Here is a 25,599-nt window from a genome sequence, read left to right as displayed (position 1 = left end):
GTGGGGTGCAGTGAACAAAATCCTTTGTGGGGTGCAGTGAACACAATCCTTTGTGGGGTGCAGTGAACAAAATCCTTTGTGGGGTGCAGTGAACACAATCTTTGTGGGGTACAGTGAACACAATCTCATACTTCTGAAGATTTGAGGGTGCTGCCTGTTCCATACTCCTCCTCCTACTGCTCAACCATCCTTTTAGGGGTACAAACAATAGTAATTGGGGCCTAGTGTGGTGGTGTACGTGTGAGATACATACACTTTCTTTTTGATCATATTTTCTATTCCGCTATTCAATTAAAACCTTTGGGGATCAATTAAATTGCGTGATAGTCTGTGTCGGTACGTGTGAGATCCACCTTTCCAAGTTTTTGGGGTTCATCTCATACTTCTGAAGATTTGAGGGTGCTGCCTGTTCCATACTCCTCCTCCTACTGCTCAACCATCCTTTTAGGGGTACAAACAATAGTAATTGGGGCCTAGTGTGGTGGTGTACGTGTGAGATACATACACTTTCTTTTTGATCATATTTTCTATTCCGCTATTCAATTAAAACCTTTGGGGATCAATTAAATTGCGTGATAGTCTGTGTCGGTACGTGTGAGATCCACCTTTCCAAGTTTTTGGGGTTCATCTCATACTTCTGAAGATTTGAGGGTGCTGCCTGTTCCATACTCCTCCTCCTACTCCTCAACCATCCTTTTAGGGGTACAAACAACGGTAATTGGGGCCTAGTGTGGTGGTGTACGTGTGAGATACATACACTTTCTTTTTGATCATATTTTCTATTCCGCTATTCAATTAAAACCTTTGGGGATCAATTAAATTGCGTGATAGTCTGTGTCGGTACGTGTGAGATCCACCTTTCCAAGTTTTTGGGGTTCATCTCATACTTCTGAAGATTTGAGGGTGCTGCCTGTTCCATACTCCTCCTCCTACTGCTCAACCATCCTTTTAGGGGTACAAACAATAGTAATTGGGGCCTAGTGTGGTGGTGTACGTGTGAGATACATACACTTTCTTTTTGATCATATTTTCTATTCCGCTATTCAATTAAAACCTTTGGGGATCAATTAAATTGCGTGATAGTCTGTGTCGGTACGTGTGAGATCCACCTTTCCAAGTTTTTGGGGTTCATCTCATACTTCTGAAGATTTGAGGGTGCTGCCTGTTCCATACTCCTCCTCCTACTCCTCATCCATCCTTTTAGGGGTAGAAACAATAGTAATTGGGGCCTAGTGTGGTTGTGTATGTGTGAGATACATACACTTTTTTGGATCATATTTCCTATTCCGCTATTCAATAAAAACCTTTCTAGGGCAAGATCTTAAATTACAGAAATATGAGGAGACCGTCAAATAAGGGCCGTGGCCAGGGTCGTGGTGCTGCTGGTAGAGCTCCTGTTGCAAGGAGAGGACGTGGTCGATCTGTGCCAGCTACACGCACAAGTGAAACACCTTCCTCAAGTGTGAGTAGGCGACAGAACCTGCATCAGTATTTGGTAGGGCATCATACGCCTCTAGAAGTGATGAGGCCAGAACAAGTGGAGGCGATAGTAGATTGGTTTGCTGCTGACAGTGCCTCCAGTTCCTTCACATTGTCTCCCACCCAGTCTACTGCAGAAAGGTCACAGTTGGCACCTGCAGCCGATGTCCAACCGTCTTTCACCTCACCCCCTTGCAAATCAGGCAAGCAGTCTGAGCCCCAAGCCATACAGCAGTCTCTTCTTCTTTTTGAGGACTCTGTCAGCAGGGTTTCCCAGGGCCATCCACCTAGCCCTGCCCCAGAAGTGGAAGAGAATGCGTGCAGCGATGCCCAACCACTTATTTCTCAAGATGAGTACATGCAAGGACCATCGCAGCACGTCTCCGATGATGACGAAACGCAGGTGCCAACTGCTGCGGCGTTCAGCATTGTGGAGACCGACAAGGAGGGCAGGGGTGAAGACTGGGTGGAAGATGATGTGGAGGACGATGAGGTCCTCGACCCCACATGGAATGAACGTCATGCAGGTGACCTGAGTAGTTTGGAGGAAGAGGCGGTGGTCGCACAGAGCCACCAGCACAGCAGAAGAGGGAGCAGGGTGCAGAAGCGGAGCGGCCGTGCCCTAGACACTACGCCCGCTACTGCCCAACGCAGCAAGGGAACGAGCGCACCAAAGTCAGCTCAAAGGAGTTCTCTAGTGTGGAAGTTCTTTAGAAAATGTGCTGATGACAGGACACGAGTGGTTTGCACCCTGTGCAATCAGAGCTTGAAGCGAGGCATAAACCTTCTCAACCTGAGCACAACCTGCATGATCAGGCATCTAAGTGCAAAGCACGAGCTGCAGTGGAGTACACACCTTCAAAACCAAGAAACGTCTCTGGCTCATCCTGCTTCCTCTTCTGCTGCAGTCTCGGCCGCTCCAGCCACATCTGTAGTGATACCGGCACCTGCCACCCCGCAAACAGACGATCTGTCAGCAACACAACCACCTGGGTCACCAACAACCATCTCCACAATGTCCCGTGGAAGCGTTCAGCTTTCCATCTCCCAAACACTTGAGAGGAAGAGGAAGTACCCCCTACCCACCCGCGATCCCTGGCCCTGAATGCCAGCATTTCAAAATTATTGGCCTTTGAAATGCTGTCATTCCGTCTGGTGGAGACGCACAGTTTTAAAAACCTTATGTCGGTGGCTGTCCCACAGTACGTCGTGCCCAGCCGCCACTACTTTTCCAGGCAAGCCATCCCTTCCCTGCACAACCAAGTGGGGGAAAAAATCAGGTGTGCACTGCGCAACGCCATCTGTGCCAAGGTCCACCTAACTACCGATACGTGGACCAGTAAGCACGGTCAGGGGCGTTATATCTCCCTAACGGCACACTGGGTAAATGCAGTGGCGGATGGGCCTGAGGCGGATAGCAATTTGGCGCATGTCTTTCCACCACCGAGGATTGCAGGGCGCTTCAGCTTGCCTCCTGTTCCTAACTCCTCCTACTCCGCTTCCTCATCGTCTAACGCCTTCACCACCAACTTCAGCACGGCCAGGGGTAAACGACAGCAGGCAGTTTTACAACTTGCCTGTTTGGGGGACAAACCACACACCGCGCAGGAGTTGTGGAGGAGCATGGAACGGCAGACAAATGAGTGGTTGCTGCCAGCGAGCCTCAAGCCCGGCCTGGTGGTGTGCGATAACGGGCGAAATCTCATAGCAGCTCTGGGCCTAGCCGGTTTGACGCACATCCCTTGCCTGGAGCATGTGCTGAATTTGGTGGTGCAGAGGTTCCTTAAAAACTACCCCGATATGTCAGAGCTGCTGCAGAAAGTGAGGGCCGTTTGTGCGCACTTTCGGCGTTCTCACCCTGCTGCTGCTCGCCTGGCAGCGCTGCAGCGTAACTTCGGCCTTCCCGCTCACCGCCTCATATGTGACGTGCCCACAAGGTGGAACTCCACCTTGCACATGCTGGAAAGACTGTGCGAGCAGCAGCAGGCCATAGTGGAGTTTCAGCTGAAGCACGCATGCGTGAGTCGCTCTGTGGAACAGCACCACTTCACCACCAATAACTGGGCCTCCATGCGAGACCTGTGTGCCTTGTTGCGCTGTTTTGAGTACTCCACCAACATGGCCAGTGGCAATGACGCCGTTCTCAGCTTAACTATCCCACTTCTATGCCTCCTTGAAAAAACAATTCGGGCGATGATGGAAGAGGATGTGGCACAGGATGAGGAGGAGGAGGAGGATGAAGAGGTAACATTTCCAAGGCTTTCAGGGCAGTCATTCGCAAGGGGCTCCGAGGGTGGGTTCCTGCACACACAAACGCCAGGGACACAATTGTCCAGCAGGGGCACAGTTCTGGAGGATGAGGAGGAGGAGGAGCTGGAGGAGGAGATGGAACCATGTTCACAGCAGGGTGGCACCCAGGCCAGCTCATGGCCATCACTGGTGCGTGGCTGGGGGGATACAGAGGACACGGACGATACACCTCCCACAGAGGACAGCCTTTCGTTGCCTCTGGGCAGCCTGGCACACATGAGCGCTTACATGCTGCAGTGTCTCCACAACGACCGCCGAGTTGCCCACATTCTAACTTGTGCTGATTACTGGGTGGCCACGCTGCTGGATCCCCGTTACAAGGACAACGTACCGTCCTTAATTCACTCACTGGAGCGCGATCGCAAGATGCGCGAGTACAAGCGCACGCTGGTAGACGCCATGCTGCTTGCATTCCCATCTGACAGCGGGGCCGCAGTGGAAGCACAAGGCAGAGGAGGAGGAGGAGGAGGAGGTCGCCAACGCAACCAGGGCACCGCCAGAACCTCAGAAGGCAGGGTTAGCATGGCCGAAATGTGGAAAAGCTTTGTCAGCACGCCACAACAAACAGCAGCACCAGCAGCTCAGATGGAACGTCTTAGCAGGAGGCAGCATTTTACCAACATGGTGGAGCAGTATGTGTGCACACGCCTACATGTAGTGAATGACGGGTCTGCCCCCTTCAACTTCTGGGTCTCCAAATTGGGCACATGGCCTGAGCTTGCCCTTTACGCCTTGGAGGTGCTGGCGTGCCCTGCAGCCAGTATATTATCTGAACGGGTATTTAGCACGGCTGGGGGTTGTTATAACAGACATGCGCAGCCGCCTTTCCAGAGACAATGTGGACAAGCTCACGTTCATTAAAATGAACCAGGCATCGATCCCACGGGACTTTTCCGTACCTTATGCAGAATAGCAATGGATACCGACCTTACCCACCCATTGTTCCATTTTTGCTCTTTCTCACTCTTTTGGGGTGTACCCTCATTTAAAATTTGTGAAAAGAAGCAGTGTTGGCTACCTCGTCCTCCTCCTCAGGGCCAGATTAACGTAGGGGCTATTGGAGCTGCAGCTCCAGGCCCCTACCTTTTATATAGGCCCCGGGTTGGCCATATTCACTGTTACCGCTCTTCTGTCACTTGTAAACACAGAAGTCTGGCTTCTATGCTCGCTTCCCCAGGCAGCACCCTCAGAACCTCCCCACACAGCGTGAAGGCCGGACAAGGAGGGACAGTTGCCGATGCATGGATGTGTTTATGGGCTTCAGAGACAGCATCCCATGTTGAATTAGGTATGCATGGCTGCACCCTTCCTCCTCTGCGTGCATGCCAAGGCACGGCCCTTAAGGCCCTTCAAAATCCTCAGCACCAAGCCCATGATGCTCTTAATCCGGCCCTGGTCCTCCTCCACCGCCGCTTCCACCTACACCGCCCATAGGTGTGCGCAGCCTATTGCATTAAGGTGTGCACCCCAAAGTTGAAATACACATGCATGTGTTTGCCTACAGGTACATGGCCCCGATACATTACTCTCCCTGCTGGCAAAGAGAAATAGAGCAGAGCAGGTCTGAGGGAGATCTTTCCCATCTCCTCACTGGCAATGCTATGTGCCCTAGGTGATTAGGGTGTGCCCAGGCACACCCGGCACACCCTGTGCGCACACCTATGTCACCGCCACATCCACCACCACCTCAACCTCCCTCCTACTCCATATGGGCCTCGTCCTTCAGAGATGAAGAAGAATATTGTTTTATTTTTCTGTTTTTTTTTGTTGTTTTAAGTTATTTCCCTATCCACATTTGTTTGCAGAGCACTTGCCATGCTCTTAATTACGTTTTGCTGCCATTTGCAGCACTCTAGCCCTTTCCTTTGGTGTTTTAGAGCCATTTTAGTGCCTTAAAGTTCGGGTCCCCATTGACTTTAATGGGGTTCGGTGTCCGGGAAAAGTTCGGGAAAAGTCCGGGACACGGACCCGGACTTTTTTTTAAAGTTCGGCCGAACCCGTCGAATGCGGACATCTAGGTGTCCGCTCAACCCTAGTCCCTAATGATCCAGTGCCTGGAGGAATTGGGTTGGATTATCAATCTAGAGAAATCAACCTTAAAAGCCTGTTCCAGTCTTGGAATATCTGTGTCTGGTTCTCGACACAGTTCAGGCAAAAGTTTTTTTGCTGTCAAAAAAGGTTGTAGCCCTAAGAAGTCTGGTTTGGTTCATAGGGAGAAAAAAAGTTTCCCTCCTTACGACTATGCATGAAGGTCCAAGCATTGGATTCTTCTATGTCTCTTGCTCCAGGGGTCAGGCAGGATCTGTCTTGGTAGATGGTTCTCATCAACCTAAGCAAAGGAAAATCTTTTTTGCCAGTAACCTGCAAGGTTGTAACCACAGACGCCAGCCTGATTGGCCTAAGGGTCTTTCTGTCCAGGGGACATGGACTCAGGTAGAGAGACTCTTGTCCATCAACATCTTGGAAACCAGGGCAGCCCGTTTGGTGCTGTGTCATTGGACAACCTGGTTGCGGGGGTGTCCTGTCAGGATTCAGTCCGACAATGTGACCCTGGTGGCTTATATCAACCATCAAGGGGGCACCGGGAGCCAGTTGGTTTAAAAAGAGGTGAACCACATACTGACATGGGCAGAGAGGTATGCTCCATGTTTGTCAGCAGTATTCATCCCTGGTGTGGACAATTGGCAGGCAGACTTTCTAAGTCACCAGCAATTGTGTCCAGGGGAATGGTCCGTGCATCCCGAGGTGTTTCAGCTGATCTGTCAACATTGGGGTACCCCCGATGTAGTTCTATTGGCATCCAGGTTCAACAACAAGCCGGACAATTTTGTGTCCAGAACCATGGATCCGATCGCTATTGGAACAGATGCCTTAGTGACCCCTTGGTCAAAATTCAACCTGATGTATGCATTTCCTCTGATCCAATTTCTACCAAGGTTGTTGAGCAGAATTCAGGTGGAAAGGAAGCTGGTGATCCTGGTGGCTCCTGCGTGGCCCAGGAGGCCTTGGTTCGCAGTGGTTGTGTGGTTAGCCATGGGGGAGCCATGTTGTCCAGATCTGCTCTCCCAAGGTCCCATCTTCCATCCTGCATTACGGTCGCTGAATTTGATGGCCTTGCCATTGAAACCAGAATCTTGAAGGATCGTGGGATTTCGGGCTTGGTTTTGGTTACATTGATTAATGCCAGAAAACCCATCTTTAGGAGAATCTATTATAGAGTTTGGAAATCCTATAACTCTTGGTGTGAATCCAAGAAATGGCATCCTTGTAAGGATATCATTGGTAGAATTCTTGCTTTTCTTCAGATAGGAGTTCTCTTAAAATTGGCATTAAGGAACCATTAAAGGTCAAGTCTCAGCCTTGTCAGTTTTTTTCCAGAGACCTTTAGCAATGCACTTTTTGGTGCGGACATTTTGTGATTTGCATGGTTCCGCCAATTAAGCCAACCCTGTGTCCTTGGGATCTGAATCTTGTACTCTCGGCGCTGCAGAGGCAGCCCTTTGAACCTATCAGGCAGTTTCCCTTGGTATTATTGGTAAGGAAATTGGTCTTTTTGATTGCTATAACCTCGTCCAGGAGGGACTCAGAGTTAGCAGTTTAGCGGTTTTCACCTAAACCAGTATATAGTTCTGCTTTCCTTTTTTCCAAATTCTCAGACTCCAGAGGAAAGATTGTTGCATTCACTAGATGTGGTTCATGCAGTTAAAGTCTATGTGAAGTCATCTGCACTAATCTGTAGTACCGATGCATTTTTTTTTTTTTTTGGTATTGCCAGAAGGGCCTAGGAAAGGCCAAGCGGCAACTACTTCCACTATCTCTAGGTGGATTTGTTAAGTCATTGTTCAAGCTTATGGCTTAAAGGGTATGATTCCGCCTTTTAAGTTAAAAGCGCATTCTACCCGGAGGGTGAGTGCTTCTTGGGTAGTGCATCATCAAGTATCTACGGCTCAGATTTGCAAAGCTGCTGCTTGGTCTTCAGTTCATATATTCACAAGGTTTTATCAAGTGGCTGTTAGAGCCTGAGAAGTGGCTCAGTTTGGTATTAGCGTGTTGCAAGCAGCACTATAAGTTCCTTATTGTTCTTTGCCCAGGGACAGTTATGGGAATCTGTGTCCACTCCCCTCAAGGGCATTGCTTTAGGACAGGGGTCTTCAAACTATGGCCCTCCAGTTGTTCAGGAACTACAATTCCCATCATGCCTAGTCATGTCTGTGAATGTCAGAGCTTTACAATGCCTCATAAGATGTGTAGTTCTGCAACAGCTGGAGTGCTGTAGTTTGAGGATCCCTGCTTTAGGACATCCCAGATAGTAATTATTACCTGCTCTGTGTCCCTTCATGTACGATAAAGAAAAAAGGATTTTTCCTACAGCTTACCTTTAAAATCCTTTTCTTGGAGTACATCAGGGGACACAGAGGTCCCTCCCCTCTTTTTCTGGGATCTTCATTGCTTGCTTAAAAAAACTGAGGTTTTCCCTGTATGGGAGGGATTATATGGGAGGAACTTCCTGTCTATTGGTTGCCAGTTTCCATTCACCAGGTAGCGTATAATCCAGATAGTCATTATTACCTGCTCTGTGTCCCTTGATGTACTCCAAGAAAAGGATTTTACAGGTAAGCTGTAGGAAAAATCCTATTTTCTTACCTTCTGCTATCAAACATTCCCAACAAAAAAAAGAATTCAAAATCAAATGTTTTCATCATTTTAGGCCAATATGTATTCTGCTACATATCTTTGGTAAAAAAAAAATCCCAATAAGTGTATATTGATTTTTTTTTTCGCAAGTTATCGAGTTTACAAACTAGGGGAAAGAATTATGTCATTTTTATTTATTTATTTTAACTAGTAATTGTGGCGCACAGATCGAGCACCATTTTTGACACTTTTGGGGGAACAGTGACATTGCTACAGTAATCAGTGCTAAAAATATGCACTGTAACTGTACTAATGACTTTGGAAGGGAAGGGGTTAACACCAGGGGTGATCAAAGGGTTAAATGTGTCCCTAGGGTGTACTTTATAACTGTGTGGGGGATGGACTTGCTGGATGAACACAGATATCTGTGTTGCTAAATAGGAGGAACACAAGATCCCTGTGTTCATTACTGACAGAACAGCGGTTTGCCTTGTTTACATTGTCAGACCGCCGCTCTGTCTCCACAGGGAGCGATCGCGGGTGTCCGGCGGACATTGCGGCCACTGGACCCGCTAATAGGTTCCCCCTGTGGCCAATCGGGGGCGCATGCGTGCCCCCACTAGCTGGTATAAGTACGGCAGCTGGTCGGCAAGTGGTTAATTGTTACACTGTAAATAACAAATATTGCTATCATAACTGGATTGTTAAGGCTAATAGAGGGACTGGAGCATACCCACCAATTAAACTTATTTGAATTCTGTGCTATTTTAGGATGAGTTTTCAATAAAAACTTGGATATGCATCACTTTATATTTCTCTCTTGTTATATTTTGAAGTAGATTCATAAGTGTTAGAGTTAGCTGAATTGCACCATGGACAAGTATTGAATATGACACATGCAATCATGTAAATAACAAGATCAAGTGTAAGGGTAATAAGGAAGACGGTTACTCCTCTGTTTCTGATGAGTACTGCCAAAGGCGGTTTGGTTGCATCATTCTCTTCTAGGCTTTTAGGTGGTGCCTTCTTGACTCTTGAGTAGAGTTGAGCGGACACCTGGATGTCCGGGTTCGGCGGAACTTGAAAAAAAAGTCTGGGTCCGTGTCCCGGACTTTTTCCGAACATTACCCGGACACCAAACCCCATTGAAGTCAATGGGGACCCGAACTTTCAGGCACTAAAATGGCTCTAAAACACAAATGGAAAGGGCTAGAGTGCTGCAAATGGCAGTAAAACGTAGTTAAGAGCATGGCAAGTGCTCTGCAAACAAATGTGGATAGGGAAATAACTTAAAACAACAAAAAAAAACAGAAAAATAAAACAATTTTCTTAATCTGTGAAGGATGAGGCCCATATGGAGTAGGAGGGAGGTTGAGGTGTTGGTGGATGTGGTGGTGTAGGTGGAAGCGGCGGTGAAGGAGGACGGGGTAGCCAACACTGCTTTTTTTCAGTCATCTTAAATGAGGGTACACCCCAAAAGAGTGAGAAAGATCAAAAATATAACAATGGCTGGGTAAGGTCGGTATCCATCTCTATTCTGCACAAGGTACGGAAAAGTCCTGTGGGATCCATGCCTGGTTCATTTTAATGAACGTGAGCTTGTCCACATTGTCTCTGGACAGGCGGCTGCGCTTGTCTGTGATAACGCCCCCAGCCGTGCTAAATACACGTTCAGATAATACACTGGCTGCAGGGCACGCCAGCACCTCCAAGGCGTAAAGGGCAAGCTCAGGCCATGTGCCCAATTTGGAGACCCAGAAGTTGAAGGGGGCAGACCCGTCATTCACTACATGTAGGCGTGTGCACACATACTGCTCCACCATGTTGCTGAAATGCTGCCTCCTGCTAAGACGTTCCATATGAGCTGCTGGTGCTGCTGTTTGTTGTGGCGTGCTGACAAAGCTTTTCCACATTTCAGCCATGCTAACCCTGCCTTCTGAGTTGCTGTCGGTGCCCTGGTTGCGTTGGCGACCTCTTCCTCCTCCTCTTCTGCCTTAGCCTTGTGCTTCCACTGTGGCCCCGCTGTCAGGTGGGAATGCCAGCAGCATCGCGTCTACCAGCGTGCGCTTGTACTCGCGCATCTTGCGATCGCGCTCCAGTGAGTGAATTAAGGACGGTACGTTGTCCTTGTAACGGGGATCCAGCAGCGTGGCCACCCAGTAATCAGCACAAGTTAGAATGTGGGCAACTCGGCGGTCGTTGTGGAGACACTGCAGCATATAATCGCTCATGTGTGCCAGGCTGCCCAGAGGCAACGAAAGGCTGTCCTCTGTGGGAGGTGTATCGTCCGTGTCCTCTGTATCCCCCCAGCCACGCACCAGTGATGGCCATGAGCTGGCCTGGGTGCCACCCTGCTGTGAACATGGTTCCATCTCCTCCTCCAGCTCCTCCTCCTCCTCATCCTCCAGAACTGTGCCCCTGCTGGACAATTGTGTCCCTGGCGTTTGTGTGTGCAGGAACCCACCCTCGGAGCCCCTTGCGAATGACTGCCCTGAAAGCCTTGGAAATGTTACCTCTTCATCCTCCTCCTCCTCCTCATCCTGTGCCACATCCTCTTCCATCATTGCCCGAATTGTTTTTCAAGGAGGCATAGAAGTGGGATAGTTAAGCTGAGAACGGCGTCATTGCCACTGGCCATGTTGGTGGAGTACTCAAAACAGCGCAACAAGGCACACAGGTCTCGCATGGAGGCCCAGTTATTGGTGGTGAAGTGGTGCTGTTCCGCAGAGCGACTCACGCGTGCGTGCTGCAGCTGAAACTCCACTATGGCCTGCTGCTGCTCGCACAGTCTTTCCAGCATGTGCAAGGTGGAGTTCCACCTTGTGGGCACGTCACATATGAGGCGGTGAGCGGGAAGGCCGAAGTTACGCTGCAGCGCTGCCAGGCGAGCAGCAGCAGGGGGAGAACGCCGAAAGTGCGCACAAACGGCCTGCACTTTCTGCAGCAGCTCTGACATATCGGGGTAGTTTTTAAGGAACCTCTGCACCACCAAATTCAGCACATGCGCCAGGCAAGGGATGTGCGTAAAACCGGCTAGGCCCAGAGCTGCTATGAGATTTTGCCCGTAATCGCACACCACCAGGCCGGGCTTGAGTCTCGCTGGCAGCAACCACTCATTTGTCTGCTGTTCCATGCTCCTCCACAACTCCTGCGCGGTTTGTCCCCCAAACAGGCAAGTTGTAAAACTGCCTGCTGTCGTTTACCCCTGGCCGTGCTGAAGTTGGTGGTGAAGGTGTTACGCTGTCCGGATGAGGAGGCGGTAGAGGATGAGGAAGCTGAGTAGGAGGAGTTAGGAACAGGAGGCAAACTGAAGCGCCCTGCAATCCTCGGTGGTGGAAGGACATGCGCCAAATTGCTATCCGCCTCAGGCCCATCCGCCACTGCATTTACCCAGTGTGCCGTTAGGGAGATATAACGCCCCTGACCGTGCTTACTGGTCCACGTATCGGTAGTTAGGTGGACCTTGGCACAGATGGCGTTGCGCAGTGCACACCTGATTTTTTCCCCCACTTGGTTGTGCAGGGAAGGGATGGCTTGCCTGGAAAAGTAGTGGCGGCTGGGCACGACGTACTGTGGGACAGCCACCGACATAAGGTTTTTAAAACTGTGCGTCTCCACCAGACGGAATGACAGCATTTCAAAGGCCAATAATTTTGAAATGCTGGCATTCAGGGCCAGGGATCGCAGGTGGGTAGGGGGGTACTTCCTCTTCCTCTCAAGTGTTTGGGAGATGTAAAGCTGAACACTTCCACGGGACATTGTGGAGATGGTTGTTGGTGACCCAGGTGGTGGTGTTGCTGACAGATCGTCTGTTTGCGGGGTGGCAGGTGCCGGTATGACTACAGAGGTGGCTGGAGCGGCCGAGACTGCAGCAGAAGAGGAAGCAAGATGAGCCAGAGACGTTTCTTGGTTTTGAAGGTGTGTACTCCACTGCAGCTCGTGCTTTGCACTTAGATGCCTGATCATGCAGGTTGTGCTCAGGTTGAGAAGGTTTATGCCTCGCTTCAAGCTCTGATTGCACAGGGTGCAAACCACTCGTGTCCTGTCATCAGCACATTTTCTAAAGAACTTCCACGCTAGAGAACTCCTTTGAGCTGACTTTGGTGCGCTCGTTCCCTTGCTGCGTTGGACAGTAGCGGGCGTAGTGTCTAGGGCACGGCCGCTCTGCTTCTGCACCCTGCTCCCTCTTCTGCTGTGCTGGTGGCTCTGTGCGACCACCGCCTCTTCCTCCAAACTACTCAGGTCACCTGCATGACGTTCATTCCATGTGGGGTCGAGGACCTCATCGTCCTCCACATCATCTTCCACCCAGTCTTCACCCCTGCCCTCCTTGTCGGTCTCCACAATGATGAACGCCGCAGCAGTTGGCACCTGCGTTTCGTCATCATCGGAGACGTGCTGCGATGGTCCTTGCATGTACTCATCTTGAGAAATAAGTGGTTGGGCATCGCTGCACTCAATCTCTTCCACTTCTGGGGCAGGGCTAGGTGGATGGCCCTGGGAAACCCTGCTGACAGAGTCCTCAAAAAGAAGAATAGACTGCTGTATGGCTTGGGGCTCAGACTGCTTGCCTGATTTGCAAGGGGGTGAGGTGAAAGACGGTTGGACATCGGCTGCAGGTGCCAACTGTGACCTTTCTGCAGTAGACTGGGTGGGAGACAATGTGAAGGAACTGGAGGCACTGTCAGCAGCAAACCAATCTACTATCGCCTCCACTTGTTCTGGCCTCATCACTTCTAGAGGCGTATGATGCCCTACCAAATACTGATGCAGGTTCTGTCGCCTACTCACACTTGAGGAAGGTGTTTCACTTGTGCGTGTAGCTGGCACAGATCGACCACGTCCTCTCCTTGCAACAGGAGCTCTACCAGCAGCACCACGACCCAGGCCACGGCCCTTATTTGACGGTCTCCTCATATTTCTGTAATTTAAGATCTTGACCTAGAAAGGTTTTAATTGAATAGCGGAATAGAAAATATGATCAAAAAGAAAGTGTATGTATCTCACACGTACACCACCACACTTGGCCCCAATTACTATTGTTTGTACCCCTAAAAGGATGGTTGAGGAGTAGGAGGAGGAGTATGGAACAGGCAGCACCCTCAAATCTTCAGAAGTATGAGATTGTGTTCACTGTACCCCACAAAGATTGTGTTCACTGCACCCCACAAAGATTGTGTTCACTGTACCCCACAAAGATTGTGTTCACTATACCCTAAAAGGATTTTGTTCACTGCACCCCAAAAAGGATTTTGTTCACTGCACCCCAAAAAGGATGTTGTTCACTGCACCCCAAAAAGGATTTTGTTCACTTCACCCCAAAAAGATTGTGTTCACTGCACGCCACAAAGATTTTGTTCACTGCACCCCAAAAAGATTTTGTTCACTGCACCCCAAAAAGGATTTTGTTCACTGCACCCCACAAAGATTGTGTTCACTGCACCCTAAAAGGATTTTGTTCACTGCACCCCAAAAAGGATTTTGTTCACTGCACCCCAAAAAGATTGTGTTCACTGCACCCCACAAAGATTGTGTTCACTGCACCCCACAAAGGATTTTGTTAACTGCACCCCAAAAAGATTGTGTTCACTGCACCCCAAAAAGGATGTTGTTCACTGCACCCCAAAAAGGATGTTGTTCACTGCACCCCAAAAAGATTGTGTTCACTGCACCCCAAAAAGGATGTTGTTCACTGCACCCCAAAAAGGATTTTGTTCACTGCACCCCAAAAAGATTGTGTTCACTGCACCCCACAAAGATTGTGTTCACTGCACCCCACAAAGGATTTTGTTCACTGCACCCCAAAAATATTGTGTTCACTGCACCCCAAAAAGGATGTTGTTCACTGCACCCCAAAAAGGATTTTGTTCACTGCACCCAAAAAAGATTGTGTTCACTGCACCCCACAAAGATTGTGTTCACTGCACCCCACAAAGGATTTTGTTCACTGCACCCCAAAATGATTTTGTTCACAGCACCCCAAAAAGATTGTGTTCACTGCACCCTAAAAGGATGTTGTTCACTGCACCCCACAAAGATTGTGTTCACTGCACCCTAAAAGGATGTTGTTCACTGCACCCCAAAAAGATTGTGTTCACTGCAGCTCACACACAGAAAAATGGATGTGGATCACTGACACCTGCCTATCTCCTATCCCACACCACACAGCAATATCGATTGTAGTTTGTAGAACACAGTTTCCCTAAAATTCAGCAGCAGCCTCTCCCTAACAGGATTGAGAAGAGATCGTAGATCGGGACTAAGTGCAGACCCCACACAGCAATATCGATTGTAGTTTGTAGAACACTCTGACCCTAAAATTCAGCAGCAGCCTCTCCCTAACAGGATTGAGAAGAGATCGTAGATCAGGATTGAGTGCAGACCCCACCCCCCACACAGCAATGTCGATTGTAGTTTGTAGAAGACACTGACCCTATAATTCAGCAGACTCTATCCCTAAAATGCCTACAACTCGCCCTGCCTAAACACTCCGACCTGTCCCTCAATTCTATCCGGACACCAATTCGTTTTCCCTGCCTGTCTTTCCCTAATCAACAGCCAGCACGTATGTGTGCTCTGTCCCTGATCTAAGCAGCAGAATGAAGCCGCTGCGGCTGCCTGGAACTTATAAAGACTTGGTCACATGCTTCAGACGGCCAATCACAGCTACTGAGACATTTGCAGGCATGGCTGGGATGGCTTAAGGCACACCAGTTAAACGATTGTTGATTGGCTGTTGAAAGCCCGCCATGAAAAGAGCGCCAAAGCATGCAAAACCCGGAAATAAAACGACCGAACACGGATTTTTACCCGAACATACAGTAAAGTGTCCGTGTTCGGGTACAAAAAATCCAATTATTCGGTACGAACACGAATAATACAGTCCGCGTTCGCTCAACACTAGTCAGGACGCAAAGTCAGGCAAGCCAGGTCATACACTGGCAGGATGGATTAGGTACAGAGGAGTAAGCAAGAGCATGGTCTGGGTTCTGGGTACAAGCCCGGTTAGGAGCCAATCAGTGGAGGATAAGCAAATGAAATAAAGCAGACAGAAGCAGAGGTCAAGGACAAGACCGGTTCAGTGCAGGCAGAGTTCAGAGAGTGGTCAGACAAGGTGTGAAAAGGCACATAAGTCTATCTAGAGGAACCATGTTGTCTACTGGCATGCCCTTCCTGACCGTTGCTCCAGGGGGATACAAGCTGATCTGTGATTAGTTTTATTTGTTTTCATGCACTGTTTACACCTATTGTGAGTAAGTAACTTAGCCCCAGAAATATATGCTAGCCTAGAAAGAGTCCCTCCTACTGTTCCTAAATAAATAACACACTGCTATGTTTTATGTTTTATCAGAGTTAAAGCTTAAAGTTATAGTTATCTTTTAAAAAAAAGAGAGAGAGAGCCTGTTCCCTTATAGCAGATTAACCACTTGCCGACCGCCACAAGTACATATACTGCGGCGGTCAGCCCCCCCTGGGCAAAGTGACGTACCGGTACATCACTTGCCCGCAAGCCAATAGGGGGCGAGCGCGCGCCGCCGGAGGCGCGCTCCTGCCCCCGCTCGTTCACTGGGATCCCTGCGCGAGTGACCGGTGGCTCCGATGTCTGCCGGTCACTCGCGATCTCCCGCTGGAGAGGGAGAAAGGCAGGCTGCTGATGTAAACAAAGACGCCTGTCATTCTCCCTGATGTAACTGCAGAAATTATACAATCCTGCTATGTAGGATCGTATGTCTCTGTGGTTACATCAAAAGCCAGGCCCCCCTAGGGACACACTTAACCTCTTGTTCACCAATAAAGTTAACCCCCTTCTCTGCCAGTGTCATTTTTACAGTAACAGTGCATATGTATAGCACTGATTACTGTAGTAATGTCACTGGTACCCCCAAAAGTGTGAAAAATGTCAGTCAGGAGTCCGATCTGTCCGCCGCAATGTCGTAGTCCCGCAAAAAAAATTGCAGATCACCACCATTACTAGTTAAAAAAAAACAATAAAAATGACATAAATATTCCCCTTAGTTAGTAAAAGCAATAACTTTTGCGCAAACCAATCAAAATATGCTTATTGCGATTTTTTTTTTTTTTTTACTAAAAATATGTAGCAGAAAACAAATTGGCCTAAAATGTTAAAACATTTTGATTTTTACATTTTTTTTTGGGAATTTTATTTAAAAAAATGTGAAAAATATTGTTATTTTTTCAAAATTGACACTCATTTTTTTGTTTATAGCGCAAAAAATAAAGATTGCACAGGTGATCAAATACCACCAAAAGAAAGCCCTGTTTGTGGGAAAAAAAGGACGTCAATTTTGTTTGGGTACAGCGTCGCTCAACTGCGCAATTGTCCGTTAAAATGCCGAATCGAAAAATAGGGCCTGGTCTTTGAGCAGCCATATCCTCTGGGGCTTAAGTGGTTAAACAGCACAGTGCTTTTGCTGTCTAATCTGCCCTTCTCTAAGCTGTAAAAAACCTGGCTGATCCTTCTTCTTCCTGTGTCCCCCTCTGTGTCCTGACTATGATAATCATGGCTGCTGAGCCCTGATTACAATGTCAGCCGGTGTGCCTCCATCATCGGCAACTCTCCTCTGTCCCCCTTATCTCCCCCCCCCTTCCTGTCAGTTCCGTGTCTGTGTCTCTCTCTCTCTGAACCTCCCCACCCCCCCCCCCCCCGCCGCTATTAGTAGACAATAAAATATTACCAATTGTCTTATCCCAGGGATTGGAGTAGTAGACCGGCTGTGTGTCCCGTGACCAGCCTGAGGATAGCTGAAAAAAGGGATTTTACAAGCTTCATTTTAATAAAACACTTATACAGTGTGGTATGCCTAGATATAATAGAGGGGCTGGCAGTGACATCCCTTGTTGTGTTAACAACCACTTTATTTATCAATATGTATGCACTTTATGAAAACTCCACGATGACACTCGTTAGTCTATTAATAAATGTTTACATCAACGATCCAAGCATCTTTCTCTCAGGATTTACACATTTTCCAGCTTGAAACCATGAAAGTTGTGTGATTCTTGGGTGATAACATGTGAGTTAAGGACCTTCGATTGTACGCTCATTGAGGGTTAGGGACTGGTGAGAATGTACAATATATGTAAAGCGGTACATAAATTGGGAGCACTATATAAGTACCTATAATAAACTGTATAAATGTATTATCAGAATTCAGCACATGCATTTTACTAAAAAGCCACAAGATAGTGCAGTAGCACATTAGTAGTAAAAACGTTTTCCTGATGAATAGAAACTAAAGTTACACCTTAAGCCATATATCATTTTGTAGATGTTTTGAGCTTTCTTATTCCAAATCTTAGATCTTCTTGATGCCTAGTAGATGGGTAAAAACACTGAGCTGTATTATGATAAGATACGGGTATACAAGTCACAAGGAACACAGCAGGCGAACCTGGATCTTGTGCAAAAAAAGAAAATAAATCTTTCAGATGAGACTTTTTCTATTGCTGCACCTACGGGCAAATGTCTGTGGTGTATATTTTGTAGGATTTACTGTTTACAAAGCTACTGTCTTGGCAGTAGATTAAGGAAGCCTATAGATTTGGCAGAGGCAATGGAATAAAGCTTCTTTACCAAGCAAAATCAGGACAGCACACAATATTTGATGCCTAAGACAACACATCACTGCTGGGACCTCCTTGAATACACAGAACATTTTAATTGTTGTATTGTTTCAAGACCTAACCTGGTTTAGAATAAAGAGACCCTGTCACCAACTTAAAAAAGTCAAGGTAAACGCACAGACAGATGTAAAATAATGCCTACTTTCTAGATGCTTATCAGCTAGAAAGGGGGTGGAGCGAGGGGGATGGGTAGGAGATAGAGGTGTATACATAAAGGCTTTTATTGATAAAAGGATGCCTAAATTATGTTAAATGTACATGTAATCTAATGGAGTAATTAAAAAAATGAATGGTCTGTTGACAAGATCTTTTGCCTCATTCCATATCTTTCTTTAGCTTCTACAGTATGAGGAACCACAACACCTAGCTGGAGATCAGATACTGTATCTGTTATATTCTCCGTGTTGTGAGAGACACAGGACTCTGGTCTGGAACAACGGTTGTTTATTCAGGACTCACTGTACAGCATTACAGGACAGCTCTGCATATCAATACATCTCTACATGTGTCTAAAGATGGCCACTCTGCCCCTTGACCCTTGTCATCACTCCTGGGTGGAGCCAGCCTTAAAGTGACAGTACATGTGAAACCCTTCAGGTATAACACCTTCCATCCATACCTAAAAAAAAAACAAAAAACAAAAAAAAAAAAAAACAACAAAACGAGAACAGGCATAAAACAGTAACTCATAATTGTCCAATACAGTCCTCCAACTCAGGAGATTTACATGGTTTCTTCCACGTCCGGATGTGAGAACAACTTCCAGGGAAGCTCCGGGGGGAAAATGGCAGCGGATCACTTTCGGCGGGCCCGTCGAAAGTCTCGTAACCGGTCTTGCATTTGAAACCGGTCAGGAGGGCGACAGTGTCGTTGAGGACGGGCACCCAGCGACTCGGGGCTGGAGGAAGCAGGGCTGGCCGGAATGGACACCGGCGGGGCCAAGAGGGGATTCCCTAGCTCAGAGGGTGAGCAGACCTCTGGACCAGGGCTGGAGGGCTCTGTTGGAGCTGAGTTCAAAAGTTCAGAGTCTCCCCAAGCATCAGTCTCAATGCCTCCTGATCCGGTAGGAGCAGATCCTTGAGACACTGGAGGTGCAGCCGATGTCAGGGATTCGGGCAGCTGAGAACGAGAACGCAATTGGTCCACATGCCTTCTGCAAATGGAACCATCTTCCAGGCAGACCCTATACATTTTGGGTCCCAAAGTCTCTGCGACGATAGCAGGAAGCCAACGAGTGTTGGAAGCGCCATAAGATCGGGCCCATACCTTTTGCTGGGCTGTAAACCGGGGAATCTCGTCGTGTTCGACCCTCTTGTCTTGGGACTGCCGTACATGTTCCTGGACCGTTTGAGGGCGGAGCATATCCAAAACAGTCCATGGCTGCCGACCCAAAAGAAGTTCAGCTGGAGTTTTCCCAGTGGTTGCATGTGGTGTGGTTCTGTAAGCAGAAAGGAAGGAGTCCAGCTGCTGGGGTGACAGGGACTGTTGTTTACTTGTAGCCACAGTAGCTTTGAAATAGCGTTTGAAGGTCTGTACAAACCTTTCTGCTTGACCATTTGTAGCCGGGTGGTAAGGTGCGGTCAACTTGTGTTTGATGTTGTGGGCAGTCAGGAAACCCTGAAACTCCTGGCTTGTGAATTGTGCACCGTTGTCTGTGACAATTTCTCTGGGGTATCCAAACGTAGCAGCGAGATGTAACAGTATGGAAATCGTCGCCTTAGTCGTTGGCTGAGTAACAGGAACGACCTCAGGCCACTTTGAATGGGCATCAATAATGATCAAAAAGGTGTGTCCTCTGATCGGGCCTGCAAAGTCCAAGTGTAGGCGAAACCAGGGAACCGTGGGCCAAGTCCAGGGCTGGACGCACCCTCGAGGAGGGTCTCTCGCAGTTTGTGCACATCCAGCACACGCATTCACATATGTCGTGATATCGGAGTCGAGGTTTGGCCACCACACATAGCCTCGGGCCTTTTGTTTCATACGTGTGCCCCCGGGATGACCAGTATGTAGCAATTCCAGAATGTGTCTCCGGAGGGTCTGTGGAACGATCACTCGGTCTCCCCATAAAACACAGTTGCCAGACACAGTTAATTCCAGACGCCTACGGAAGTAAGGCTCATAATCCTGTGTGACAGTTGCAGGCCAACCGTACCGTACCCAGGAGAGTATTGTCTTAAGGAAGGTATCCTTGGCTGTATGGGCTGCTACTTCCCCGGAAGACAGAAAGGACAGGCTAGTGTAACGACAACTCTTGACAGGTGGAGAAGAGTCTGTTAATGTCCTTGTCAGACGGGACATGGCGTCTGCATTAGCGTTGGCATCATGGCTGCGATACTGGATTTTGTAGCTATATGCTCCCAAGAATAGGGCATAGCGTTGAAGACGGGCTGCAGTCGTCTGGGAGATGCCTTTGTCAGGGCTAAAGATATGAAGGAGTGGTTTATGATCAGTCAGTATGGTGAATTCCCTACCATACAGGTAAAGATGAAACTTCTTAATTGCCCATATGAGCGCCAGAGCCTCTTTGTCAATGTGAGAGTAATTGCTTTCTGCTTTTGTCAAGGACCTGGAGGCGAATGCCACAGGTTTCTCTGACCCATCTGGTAAAACGTGAGATAGTACAGCCCCTAGACCATAGGGTGAGGCATCACAAGCCAAGGTGAGAGGCCTTTGGAGGTCATAGTGCACGAGCATGCGTGACGCCAACAGCTTTCGCTTAGAAACTTCAAAAGCACGTTGGCATGCAGCCGACCAGTTCCATCTGGAGTGTTTCTCCAAAAGCTTGTTTAATGGAAACAAAGTGTGTGCTAGATCCGGCAGGAATTTGTGGTAATAGTTCAGCAAGCCCAGGTATGATCGCAGCTGCTGGACGTTGGTCGGGGCTGGAGCTTTTACTAAAGCATCAACTTTGGCTTCCGTGGTGTGTATACCCTCTGCATCCACAAGGTGGCCACAAAACTCCAATTTAGGTACCATGAATTGGCATTTCGCTAAGTTCACTTTTAGACCCTGCTCTTGGAGTCTGGCCAACACAAGCTCCACGTTACGCTTGTGTTCCTGGTCCGTCAGGCCCGTGATGAGCATGTCCTCTAACAGGCACTGTGTGAAAGGAATGTCCGCCAAAATCTCATCCATTTTGCGTTGCCAAATGGCTGGGGCGGAGGCTACCCCAAACACCATCCGATTGTATTCATACAGTCCCTTGTGAGTGTTGATTGTTAGAAACTTGCGGGACGAAGGGTGGACCTCAAACTGTAAATAAGCTTGCCTGAGATCAAGCTTGGTGAACTTTTGACCTCCTGCAAGAGAGGCAAAAATGTCATCTACTCTGGGTAGGGGATACTGGTCTATCTCCAGTTGAGAATTTAGTGCCATGCGGAAATCGCCACAAATGCGTAAGTCCCCATTCGCTTTCTTTACTGGTACAACTGGTGATGCCCACTCGCTGTGCTCTACCTTTGAGATGACACCTTGTTCCTCCAGCCGGCTTAGTTCAGCTTCCACACCTTCTCGGAGTGCGAAAGGTACCGTCCGAGCTTTGAAGAACCTAGGCTGGGCATTGGGTTTCAGCCTGAGTCTCACACAGTCATGCTTTATTTTTCCCAAATGGTTATCAAAGACTTGCGGGAATCGCTGTTTCAGGGACTTCACCCATCCCTCTTCATCCCCTGATGGGATGGTCACGGTGTTGCAGGGGTTAATGGCGATGTCTGGCATGCCAAAGTGAGCAATCCAGTCTCTCCCAAAAAGAGGGGGTCCCCCATGTTCTAGGATATATAATGGCATTCTCTTTGTCTGACCCTTGTAGGATACCTGTACTTTCACGTACCCCAGTGGGTGGAGTATCTGCTTTGAATATGTCTGCAGTTTGATTGGTGTTGGACGGACAGTTGTTCGGATCAGAAGTTTTCTCCATTGTTTCTGGGTGATAACTGAAACTGCTGCTCCTGTGTCTACATCCATCTTGAGTTTCTTTCCTTCCACGGTTACCTCTACAGTCATTGCTGAGGGTGCTGAATGCATATGATGTATGTCCAATCTGTGGAGCACTTCCTCATCCTCTGATTCAGATGACGATGTATATCTTCCCACCATATATGCCTTTGTCCTGGGGTTCAGAGGTTGTTTATTTCGCACCTTCTTACTACGGCAGACTCGTTTCAGATGGCCTGCCTTTCCACAATTATGACAGAGCTGATCCTTAAACCGGCAGACTTTGTGATCATGGTCTGTATTCCCACAACGGTAGCAAGCTGACGTCCTGGTTGGTGAGGTTCTATATTTACAGTTAGCTGCAGTTTGCTTGACTGCTGTTCTGAAAACTTCCTCTTTAACCTCTTCCCTTCTGCTCTGGGGGTTCAAAGCTTCTGTATCTTTCACAGCCATTTCCATCACTGAAGCTATCTCAATTGCCTTTGTAAGGGTAAGGTCTTTCTCTGTTAACAGTCTCTTTTGGCTAGACTCACTATTCAGTCCCATGACAAACTTATCCCTCAGTGCAGTTGGTAAATACTCCCCAAAAGAACAAGTTGAGGCTAGTCTGCGAAGGGCGAGCACATAAGCCTTAATATCTTCACCTGGCTGCTGCTGCCGCTGATAGAACCTGAATCTTTCTGCAATCTCTAGTGGTTTAGGCTGGAAGTGATTTCCTAACAGTGTCAGGAGCTCTGCCAAAGTCTTAGTTGCTGGTTTTTCAGGGAAAAGCAGATCCCTAAGAGTGTCATATGTCCTAGCACCAACCACTGTCAGAAACACTGCTACTTGCCTGTCGCCTGGGATGGCATTTGCACAGAAATATTGTTCTAATCTTTCAATCCAAGAAATCCACGTTGTCTGTTCGCCATCAAATTCACTTAATGTCCCGATCAATGACATTTTCCTGCTGGGCTCTGTGGGTGTTTGTATTCCTGACAATCCAGAGTTTTTTTTTTCTTCCTTTCCTTTCTCACACGGATAGTAACCTTGTAAATCCCACCCTCGTCGCCACTGTTATATTCTCCGTGTTGTGAGAGACACAGGACTCTGGTCTGGAACAACGGTTGTTTATTCAGGACTCACTGTACAGCATTACAGGACAGCTCTGCATATCAATACATCTCTACATGTGTCTAAAGATGGCCACTCTGCCCCTTGACCCTTGTCATCACTCCTGGGTGGAGCCAGCCTTAAAGTGACAGTACATGTGAAACCCTTCAGGTATAACAGTATCCAAAACATCCCAAAGTACATCAGTATTCTACAGAGCAAAGATTGTGCTTACTGGCAACCAAAAAGGACTGCAAAGGATTTTACTTTTTAAATGCAGTGACAGAGTGATATTAAACCCTTCATTTACAAATGACACCCACAGCACTCTTCTGAAAATTTTTGATGTTTAACCTATGTTTTCCTCCTGGCATCTCTTTTTAATTTCCATTTAAAATCTCCCAAACCTCTGCTTCAATTTTTAGGGTGGCTCAATTCCCCCTGCAGGGTCCCCTGGATCCATTCTTCTGAGTGTAGGCCCTCCTAGCATTGCAGCCTGACATGATGAAGTTCCATAGACAGGCAGGTCAGAACCCCATGCTATTTCATGAATTGATGGGCAGCTGTGTGTGGAAGGACCAACTGAATTTCAAAGCTGGTCATTTATGCACATTGTGTTTTGGTGCTAAGGGTGATGGGTCATGAAGTCCTGCTGCAGGAATTAATTTGACCTTTTTTTATGTTTACAGTGAAAACCCTCCCAACTGGACGTTCAGGGAAGTAGGACTATGGGGGGGGGGGGGGGGGAATAAAACAATCAGCTTTTAAGGATTTAGAAACGTATATATGACAACAGATATTTTTTTTAAAAATGGTAAATGTTTGTAAAATGAACAGGAACATGAATATGTTAAAAAATAGGGGGGTTTAAAGCTAATAACTTTAACCCCAATAAACTCTATAAATAAAAAATGTGTAGCCCTTCTCTTTTTTAACGATAATTTGAAAATGTTACTTTAAAGTGAAATTAAAGGGGTTTTTTATGAACAAACATATCATACTTACCTGTTCTGTGCAATGGTTTTGCACAGAGCAGCCCAAAACCTCCTCTTCTGGGGACCCTCATTGGCGCTCTGGGCTCCACCCTCCCCACCGAGTGCCCCCAGATCAAACTGCTTGCTCTGGGGGCATTTAGCATGCTCATTTCTGATCTGCTTATGTGTGTCCAAAAGACACACAAAACAGGACTCGGCTCCCATCATTGCTTCTCATCACTGGCTCTGATTGACAGCAGCGGGAGCCAACAGGCTCCTGATGATGTATCTGAGCCAATGAGGAGAGCTGAGAGAGCCTCTGGTCTTGTGTACATTGCTGGCTCGAAATTGTGCTCAAGCATGTATTTAGGGGGCTACAGAGGAAGCTGCATGCAGAAGGTTTTTTTTACCTTACAGTAAGGCAAAAAACCTTCTGCCTTTACAACCAATTTATTTAGCAGTGTTGCAGTAAAAAATAAAAAAACCCTTGCTCTGTTTTTCCGTGCCCATTATGTCTACAGCACACAGGTCTAACCACATCCATTTTAGATAGGCCACACCCACATTTAACTTCACCACCTTCACACACTACAATCATACTTATAAACCAAAAGTTGGTAACCATGGAACTGGTGAACAGTAGAAATGGGCGAACAGTTTGTGCCGATCAAAAGTTCAGTCCAAACTTTGCCTAATTGCCGGTCTGACCAACATCCAAATTTGCGGGAAGCTCATGGGATGTTCACCCACCAAGCACCCCACAATACACTGCAAGCTTCACAGTACATTCTAGGGCTGGGCAGGTGCATATTTCTGCCTGTCACATGTCCTCAATTTGGTGGTGCTGCATTTCTTTAACATGTACCCAAGTTCGCAAGATCTTCTAAAGCAAGCCTGAAGAGTCTGTAGCCATTGCAGGCAGTCATACACAGCCAGTGTTTGGTTGGCTGAAATTCAGCGGGATTTCCATCTGATCGTAAACCACCTGTTTTGTGCCATGCCCACCGGGTGGATGTCAATTTTGGCAATGCTGCAGTAGCTGCTCATGCAGCAAAGGGCCATCAACAAGTATCTATGTGAGTATGGCACAAGGATAGGCTCAGGGACTCTGCTTTCCATGCCTCTGCAAACTTGTGGTTAGTGATGAGCCGAACATCCCCCCGGTTCGGTTCGCACCAGAACACTGCGAACAGAGGATAAGTTAATTCGAACAAACAAACCCCATTGAAGTCAATGGGACTCGAACCTTGAAAATCAAACGGCCTAATTTTGAAGTCTTAAATGCAAGTTATTGCCCCAAAAAAGTATATGGGGTCCTGGTCCTGACCTGGGGAACATGTAGCAATGAAAAAAAAGTTTTTTAAAACAATCATTTTTAAAGGAGCACTGATTTACTGATTTTAATGAGGCTTAAAGTGAAACTATAAAAATGAAACATTCCTTCAAATATCATGCCTGGGGTCCCCTGAATGTGTCGGTAAAGTAGGGCATCTCTACAATGTATGTAGCCTGCTGCAGCAATACTGACATT

The sequence above is a fragment of the Pelophylax lessonae genome, assembly GCF_965119305.1.
Source record: "Pelophylax lessonae genome assembly, chromosome: 8".
Classification (NCBI taxonomy): Eukaryota; Metazoa; Chordata; class Amphibia; order Anura; family Ranidae; genus Pelophylax; species Pelophylax lessonae.
This window is presented reverse-complemented; position numbering follows the sequence as displayed.